This window comes from Saccopteryx leptura, chromosome 6, assembly GCF_036850995.1.
Source record: "Saccopteryx leptura isolate mSacLep1 chromosome 6, mSacLep1_pri_phased_curated, whole genome shotgun sequence".
Taxonomy (NCBI): Eukaryota; Metazoa; Chordata; class Mammalia; order Chiroptera; family Emballonuridae; genus Saccopteryx; species Saccopteryx leptura.
This window is the reverse complement of record NC_089508.1, coordinates 48,549,320-48,559,103: the sequence shown is the minus strand read 5'-3', so window position 1 is coordinate 48,559,103 and position 9,784 is coordinate 48,549,320.

Below are 9,784 nucleotides of genomic sequence, written 5' to 3'. Positions count from 1 at the left end.
GAGAGATTTCTCAACTTGAACATGATCAAACTCCTAAATGGATTAAAAAGGAAAATTGTCAATAGGAAAAGCAAAAACATTTTGGGAAGTAAGGAAGCATATACTAGAAGAGTGAATACTTTTAACATTTAATTTTTAAAGGTTTAAAAAATTAGTTCTGTTTGGTTTGAATAATTTTAAATAGAGCTAGCTGACATCTCAATGACTAGAGTCAAAGTTTCAGGCTCAAAGTTGTCATCACCATTGTTTATGCTCCTCATTGGCTCACCGCTGCCCCCAAGTGTCTGGTCTAAAAACCACAACGAAGAACTTGGCATTTTCTGCTTGGGAAAGAAATGGAGGTTAAACCCCCATCAGTCTATTAGCTCCCAAGACAATAAACAGTATAGAATTAAAGCAGTGTTTTAGCTTGTTAGTGAGAGCTGTATGACCTAGATGAGTTTTCTACCAAGTCTTTCATTTTAGAAGACATCTTTATATCACTTTTTTTGTTGTTTGTTTTGCAATTCATTGTGCCTTTGCTGAAAGGATCAATTTAATCCTTAAAGGGAGTGGCTTTAAATTTAATCCTTTGCAGGAATGGTTATGATTGCATTAGTGATGTAAGTCCTACTAATGAGACTACCTTCCAGAGAAACCATGACTTATTTATTGATGTGCGTTGGATTTTATTTTATAGCAGTCGATAAAAATCCTGTGTTCAGAATGACTGAAAGTTTGCACAAAGAATGTCTGATGTGAGATGATTTCTGCTACATGGCTCAACAAATGCACATCAAAGTGCCACTTCCTTGTTTGTACTTACCTGGCACCTTCTTTCCAGTGAGTAGATTGGATCCCCAATTCGATGTGAAACTAGGCTGCCTCTGGGTTTGTATTAATTGCCAATTCTTCCTGTTTCTTGCTCATTCATGTAGTTTCTCTGATTCACTTCTTTCATAGAAACTGAGACCATACAGAATATCAGGTTGTCTGAGACAGAATTTGGAAAATCACTTCCATACTGACTAGATCAAGAAAGGCGAGGGTCAGAGAGCAGTGGAATTTATTTGAAGCTGCAAGATAAGTATAGCATATCTTCTTAAATTATTGGTTTTACTGAAAGGTTGGGGAAATGTACAGTTCTATAAGAGAAATAATGATATGTAATAGGGTGTGAATCAGTTGGGATTAAGCTCAGCTGTAACATTCTGGGAAAAACCCAGAATGTCAATGGCTTAATGAAAATGGACATTTCCGCCCCGGAGGGGCAGAGCATCGCCCCCTGGTGGGCGTGCCGGGTGGATCCCGGTCGGGCGCATGTGAGAGTCTGTCTGACTGTCTCTCCCCGTTTCCAGCTTCAGAAAAATACAAAAAGAAAAAAAAAAAAAGAAAGAAAGAAAGAAAATGGAGATTTCTTTTTTGTCTTATATTCAGGAGTTTGAGAGGTAGTCAGTTCAGGGCTGGTCAGGCCTTCCATGGAGTCAAGGACACAGCCTCTTCTGTTCATTGTTTGGCCTTGAGTAGCTCCCATTCTCAAAGGCAGCTCATGGTACAAATAGCTACTGGAGAAGTAGCCTTTAAACTTGTATTCCAGGCAGCAGAAAGGAGGAAAGGATGTCCTTTTAAGGATAATTCTGGGAAGTCACATATATCACTTTCTTTATGTCACATAGCCATAACTATCCACAAGGGAGGCTTAGAGAAGTAATCTTTATCGAAGGAAGATGTATTTCTGATAGTCTTATGGCTGTAGAAGGAAAATAAAGATTGGGCATCACTTTTAATAAACTCTCAGGTGATGCTGATGTTGCTGCTCCTTGGACTACCCTTTGGGTGTCAAGGGACATGACCTTGCATGACCTGGCCCTTCTCCAACCTGTGTCCTATCTCTCTTCCCCTCATTCCCTGTGCTTCCTGCTGGGTCTCAACCACTTTAAGCGTGTGTTCCCAATGGGTGACTTTGAACTTGCTATCCCCTCTGCCTGGAGCTCTACTCTTAAGTCTTGTCATTAATAACTCAGATAGTTTCTCTATTACTTGATTTCATTTTAATAGCACTTATTTAAATTTGTATTATGTCTTCTTTATTTTATATGATTTTTTTTTGTTCTTTCCCCTCTATAATGTCAGCATCATGAGAGCAGGGAAGTTAGGTGTCTTGGCTAACAATGAATTTCTAGCACTTAAAATAGCAGCACTTAGCACATATGTTCAACATGTTTGTAGAATAATATGGAATTTCTCTAACTATAACAATTAGTTCTTGAGATCAGGAACCATGTCTTATATTTCTACGCTCCTCCAAAGTGCCTAGCATGGTATAACATATACTGTTGACATTTGATGAATGCGTGTTGAATGGAATCACACAAGAAAAAAGATACTTGTCTAATCTTCGAATGGGTCAAGGGTAGAGTAAGATCCAACTTTACACAGGGCATGATGGCTACACCAAGCTTGGAGCTTGGCTGTGGGTGGAAAGAGTGAGAACAGGCCAGTGGGTCCCACACAGGCCTCCACGGGAGCTCTTCCAGCACTTCTGCTCTCCCCGCGCTCTTTTTTCCTATCATTATGCACTTTGCAATTTTATAGGTGTGAATCAGAAAAATGCCAGAGGGGCTTCTAGGTTGGAATTTTGTGTCACTGGACTGGCTGCTGTACATTCATGCTTTCCCATTATTCATTCATCCTACAAAACACATATGGAGCACCTGCTACATACCAGGCATTATACTAGAATACACATCTCCTGCATGTATGAAATATTCTCCCAAACTTGGGAAGTAGCACCAGACACAGCAAGGATTCCTGGTTCATACAGTGCAAGACTAAAGTATTGCATGGTCAACACTATAGCCCTTCTACTTAATTGTTCAGCAGGTTACCTCGCAATGCTACTCAACACTCACTGGATTAATGAATTGGTGTTTGCGAAGTAATTGGTACCAGCTGGGCTGGGAGGGCTCTAGCCTCTTTGCCGCTTAGCAGGCAGGAGAGGGAAGAGCATCCCCACCCCCACCCTCCCAGGCTCCTTTGTCTCTCACACTGTAAAGAGGATATCAATTTTTAATTCTTTTTGGTTGGCGGTGAAGTAGAAGACAGTGGCCTCCTTGGTACATTATTAGTGTGTGTACTATAATTTACTGGCAATGAAACTTCTATGTTAATCTATAAGCCATCATGCTGATGATTGTCTTTTTAAATGAGTATGGCAAGGAGCCTGACAACAACAGTATCAAACAAATTCGTTAATAAATAATATCAATACTGTACATTTGTAGGCTGAAATTTTTTTTAACTTCAAAGAAGAGCTTTTATATCTATGATCTCACCTCACACTACATATTATTTTTTAAAAACTCCTCTCTAGGGGCAGGTCTTCCCATGCATGCAAATCCAGGCCGGGTGAGGATAACGAGGACCTGCCTCAGGCTACCCAACCTCATTCACAGGCGGTCCAGCCCACACATCGCCACGGAGGTCCCCCCGGGTCTCTCCCTGCTTGTTTAAAAACTAAAGGAAAAAAATACAGTAATTTCAAGCCGTGCTGGGAGCACACAGACACTCAGGTCATGAACAGGGGAACTAAAAAACCGAGATGACTTCCAGGAACATCTTTAGACATTCTTCAAACACGGAGGAATCAACTACTTCAAACTAATGTCAGGCATCCAGAAAGCCCAGAATTGGGAACCTTTCTTGTCCTGGGACTGAAAAGCCAGCTCCTGTTTACTTTATCTACAGCTGTGACTTTCTTCCTGTCTGCTACAATTGCTCCATGCGGATGCCTTCATTTTTAGAAAGATATTTTTATCTATTGTCACAGAATCTTTAACTTTTCCTGTTTGACTTCCTCTAGAGTAAAAAAACACACAAAAGAACCTCAGTGTTTTCCCTAAGGCTGGACTATGGACTATGGAAGTGCCCTTACTGTACTCTGACTTGGTTAGAGGCACATTGAAAGCAATAACTCAAGTAGAAGTCAAGAAAAAAATAATCCTTGATGGTAACACTTTCCCGGCCTCCTTGTCTTTATGGTTCTAAAACCAACCACTGTGTTTCCACTTTACAAATATTCAGGCTGTGTCGCCTGCTGGGGAGTGGATACTGCAGAGGTTGCTTCAGAATCTCCTACCTGGATATCTGAGATGACTAGACCCTGTAGGTGGTGAATTCTTCCACCCTGATTACTCACAAAGCAGAAATGGCTGACCTGTGAGTACAAGAACTAGTAACCCAATTTACTACCAGTCGGTCCCGCCACCTTGCCATCCCAGCCCTGCCCCTGGGATGTTTGGCACAGGTTAGTTTTTTAGTAGATACCAGGTACCCTTTGAAAGTTGGTCTCACCTTGCTCCTTTGAATAAGTGTAGCCCATGCTGTGCCTTGCAAGCAGTGGGCACTCAATGAATACTGTATGAATGCTGCTTACCGCCCATCAATTGGTCTCTCTGGGTCTTAGTTTCCTCTATGTAAATTGAGAGTAGTGGCAAATGATTGACTGCTTCTATCTTTTCTAGTCTTAACATTCCATGGATCCTTTCAGATAGCCATTTAAAATTATCTCCCATCTCCAATGCTGTTTCTAAGCAACAGAACAGTATTTCCCTGGACTCCTTGCCTGACCTCTTCAGCCCACAGAGATGTTTCTCACTGAGCCTGCAGCATTGTATTATCTGTAATGCACATGTGCTTGTTATCTGGTGATACATCTCAGGTTGTTATTAAGCTTTTCATCTGTGTGGGTTCTGTCCTTACCATTAGCGTGTAAGCTTCCCAAGCCAGATACTCTACAAAATGTGCTTAATAAATATTTGTTAAGTAAATAAATACTGTATCAAGAAACAGCCATAATTCCATCTAGAGGGAATTTTGGGCTTACCGGAAGCAGAAAGATCAAGGGTGAACCCCAAGTTTGTGGTTTGGGACACTTGGTGCCTGATGGTGCTATTCTTTATGACAAGGAATCCTGCAGGTGAGACAGGCTTGGAGGAAAGAGGACAGGAGGTTAATTTAGTGAAAAAAGCTGGGAGATTTTCAAAGAACATCAGCCAACTCATGATTTTGAGACATGAGATCCTGGCCAAAGGAATGTATTTACTGTGGTTAGCCCAAAAGTCCCCAAATAATGGAACATGGTTTGAGAAATACTGATATAACATTAGAATAGGCCTGACCTGTGGTGGCACAGTGGATAAAGCGTAGACCTGGAAATGCTGAGGTTGCCAGTTCAAAACCCTGGGCTTGCCTGGTCAAGGCACATATGGGAGTTGATGCTTCCAGCTCCTCCCCCCTTCTCCCTTTCTGTCTCTCTCTCTCTCTCCCTCTCTCTCTCTTCTCTAAAAATGAATAAGTAAAAAAATAAAATTAAATAAAAAAATAACATAAGAAGAAAAGCAGGGCTAGGACGGAAGGCTGCAGAACAATTACGGTAGCTTTTAAGGAAGGGCCAAAACAATTTGAAAAGGAGCCTGCAGAGGAGGAGGGCACGCTAACCCCTGAGCTCTAATCCTGGCCCCATCTTCCCACTGAAAGAGAGAAAAACCGAGGCCCGTCTCTTCCTGTAGAAAACGGGGGCCCATGGGCCACGTCTCGAATGTGCAGAGTTCTTTGGAAGAAAGGCACTCACAGGCACTTCCAGATTCAACTCTCCTCATCCTCTCTTCTCAAGGAGTTCACCTTTTACCACAAGAAAGCCCACAGTATACGAACACTCTCCAGTTCAAGCACCTAAGAATATTCTATATCCAATCTCATCACTATAATGAATTGTCTTAAATTAGACCTGATATAGGTAAAGACAAAACAAAACCTTAACAGCATAGAAGAAATAAAAGTCACCTTACACATGCCCCATCATCTGGAAGTATCCTCAAACTTCCCTTTAATATTTCATTTCAGTCTCAACAGAAGCAGTTTTTAAAAATTCCCTGTTTGTGTGTGGAAAGCTAAAAAATGGTGGAAAAGGACGGGCAAAGGAAATGCAAAGTGGTGATTTTCACAAGGCCTGGGCCGTGGGAGAGCGTGTACAATGGGATGGCCACTTTGGAAAGCAGGTTAGCAGCCCCTCAAAAAAATTACACACAACGTCACCCCATAACGCGGTAAGGGGTATGGGGCTCCCTCTTGGGTACTGAAAATGTTGTAACATTAAGTAGTAGTAGCAGATGCAGAACTCTGTGAATGTACTAAAACTATTGAATCGTGCACTTTAAAAGGGTGAAGTTTGGGATATGTGAACTACATTTTAATAAAGCCATTATTTAATTTTTTTTTTTGTATTTTTGTATTTTTCTGAAGCTGGAAACGGGGAGAGACAGTCAGACTCCCGCATGTGCCCGACCGGGATCCACCCGGCACGCCCAACAGGGGCAACGCTCTGCCCACCAGGGGTGATGCTCTGCCCCTCCGGGGTGTCACTCTGCCGCGACCTAGAGCCACTCTAGCACCTGGGGCAGAGGCCAAGGAGCCATCCCCAGCGCCCGGGCCATCTTTGCTCCAATGGAGCCTCGGTTGCGGGAGGGGAAGAGAGAGACAGAGAGGAAGGAGGGGGGGGGGTGGAGAAGCAAATGGGCGCTTCTCCTATGTGCCCTGGCCGGGAATCGAACCCGGATCCCCCGCACGCCAGACCGACGCTCTACCGCTGAGTCAACCAGCCAGGGCCAATAAAGCCATTATTTAAAAAGAAGAAAAGGCCAGGGGGATGAATACTTTCAAGATGAAATGTTCTGGCCCTGGCCGGTTGGCTCAGCGGTAGAGCGTCAGCCCTGTGTGTGGAAGTCCTGGGTTCGATGTCTGGTCAGGGCACACAGGAGAAGCACCTATCTGCTTCTCCACCCTTCCTTCTCTCCTTCCTCTCTGTCTCTCTCTTCCCCTCCCACAGCTGAGGCTCCATTGGAGCAAAGTTGGCCTGGGTGCTGAGGACAGCTCCATGACCTCTGCTTCAGGCGCTAGAATTGCTCCAATCACAATGGAGCGACGCCCCAGATGGGCAGAACATCGCCCCCTGGTGGGCATGCCGGGTGGATCTCAGTCAGGCGCATGTGGGCATCTGTCTGTCTGCCTCCCACTTGTCACTTCGGAAAAATACAAAAAAAAAATTTTTTTTTTAAATGATGAAATGTTCTCCAAATAGTAAGCAGTCAGCAAGCTGTTGCTTGCTCCTTCCTGGTTCCTCAGCTGCTTTATGAAGCCCCAGAGCGGAGCTGGAGCCAGAGCCGGGCGGAGCCTTGTGGCCACTGCGGGACGGCCACTCCCACTCCTTTCCTTCAGAATCATTTTAGGTGGAAAAATTAATATGGCTTTTAAAAAAATTATTTTTATTTAGGCAATTAAATTTAACAGGGTGACATGGGTCAACCAGAGTATACAGATTTAGAGAAAACATTTCCACATTATTTGGACAGTCGATTATGCTGTATACCCATCATCCAAAGTCAAATCATCCTCTGTCACCTTATATTTGTTTCTCTTTATACCCATCCCCTCCCCTCTCCCTCTCTGCCCTTCTCCTCCCCCTGGTAACCTCTGCACTTTTATCTGTGTCCATGAGTCTCAATTTTGTGCCCACCTATGTATGGAATCATATAGTTCTTAGTTTTTTTTGACTTACTTATTTCACTTAGTATAATGTTATCAAGGTCCATCCATGTTGTCATAATCAAGATCTTTTTTTCTACTTGAAATTACCTCCAACTCTTGGTTTGCGACATATTTTTACCCATGTAGAGGTCTGTCTTGACGTTTTTACAACCCAGGACACGTTTGTTTATATAGTTTATCTGTACATTTGTTGGATCACTTTTCCAAAAGTCAGGCTTGTTGAGGTATAGTTTAAGTTCAGTCAAATTTTCCCCCTTGGAAGGTTTTCAATTCTATGAATTTTGGTGAAAGTTTACAGTCACGTATCCTCCAGCACACTTGAGATACAGACTATTTCTATCACCCTGAAATGTTCCCTCCTGTCCCCTCTCCCTGCATCCAGTCCCTGAGCTGCCAATCTGATCCCCACCCTTAGGGTACTCTTCAATTTCTGTTTTATGTTTCCATGATTTATCCTGAGGTCTGTCTGTCTATCAGGCAGGATCAGGCTTTGTGTCCCTGTAGTGTAGTGCCTAATGCAGCTCGGTCACCTAAAAGTTGCTCTGTAAATACATGGTGAATAAATGAAGGAATCACTTGGTTTTTAGATGTGGCCAAATCATTTCTGGGACCTTGCTCTCTGGTTCCTATGATGTGCTATTTGGAAAGGAGCTATTAACGTCGGGAAAAGCTTTCTCCTAAAGTTTTAATTTATGCAATCTTTTTATTTTTTTTAAAGGACCATAGTGATTTCCAACTTCAGAGGTTTTTCTGAGCATTTCAAATATTTCCTTAGACTTGGGGCTTACAGGTTTGTTTATTTGCTCAACCAGCATGCAAGCCTCTACCCTCTCCATCTGAATACACAGATGGAAATAGGATCTGGGACCAAACACAGCTGCTGCTCTCTCCGGCCCCAGGGTCTCACTCAAGGCTTCCCTGAATATGTTCTGTGGGATTCCAGACCCACTTTATAAACAACTCCAGGTGTGGAATCTGACACCTGCTGGAGTTGGAACTTAACCTCTCTCATCATGTGGGGTGTGGCCCTGTGAAAACCCACCTGCAGCTGGTTCAGCAGTCAGGTTTAGATCCCCTTGGTCCTTCCTGTTCTGATTCCTCTTCTTATCTTGAGATGAATCAGAAAGTTGACATTCCCCGAGCAATTACAAGAGGCAGTGACCAGAATTCCCCCTTGCCTGACCAGTTGTGTCAAATAGCCTAGTCCTTGGAAAAACTGCCCTTTCTTGAAAAGTGTGTGGGTGCTTTCTTCCAGAGTGGCCTCCTCACTCCACACAGATGGGTCCCTGTGTGCTTTCTGTGGGTTGGCAGTCTCCTGCTGTGTCCTCTGCCCACCTGGCAAAGCCCAAGCTGTACGGGCACCAGGAAACCTCACATTTTCTCTCTGGGGTGGTTGCAGCTTGCCTCCAAATGTATTAAAACAGAACCCCATCCTCTCTTATCTACATTTACTTCGCACTCTGCCCTGTGGTTTCCCATTAAATCTGAAACGTCTACGTCAATGTCTTTTTATTTTCTTCTCCCCATGAATCCTCGGCTTAAACAATAATCTTAAACTCCCTGAATCCAGCAGTTCTTCTGGAGAACGGGTCCTGCTCCTACGTGACAATGCATTCTGGGGACCCAAATCCTGTTAAACTATTCATAGTGTGAACTCCTAGTGCAAGGGGGGGGGGGGGGTTCTGCTACATGCTATGTAATAAACAAAACACTGAAAAGGTGTTCATTTTGAACACCCTTTGTGCAGTTCATAACCCATGGACAGATAAACCATTATTCCACAGAAGAGAGACAAAGAAATTCTTTGTATAGTAATGACAAGAGAGAGAGAGAGAGAGAGAGAGAGAGAGAGAGAAGAAGGAGAAGGTAAGGGGATGCCGATGTTTCAGGAAAAGAGAAAAACAAAAGAGAGAAAAAATACAAAGGGGTCAAAGTAGAAGAAAGCTTATATTCTTCATGAAAATCTATCACAGCTGTGACCATCACAATTCTGTTTTATTACTATCATCATAAGAAAGGGCGGGCACACCCATACACAGATGCATAAAAAAATAAAATAAAATAAAATTGTGCTCAGTTAATTATAAGTATCGGAGACTTGTTTCTATGTTGCTCTGTGTGTGTGTTTGTGTAGGGTGCCCCCTCGCGCAGCCCTGAAACCCCACTCAGGTCGCGTCCGCTCCCGCGGTGAGGCCAGGCG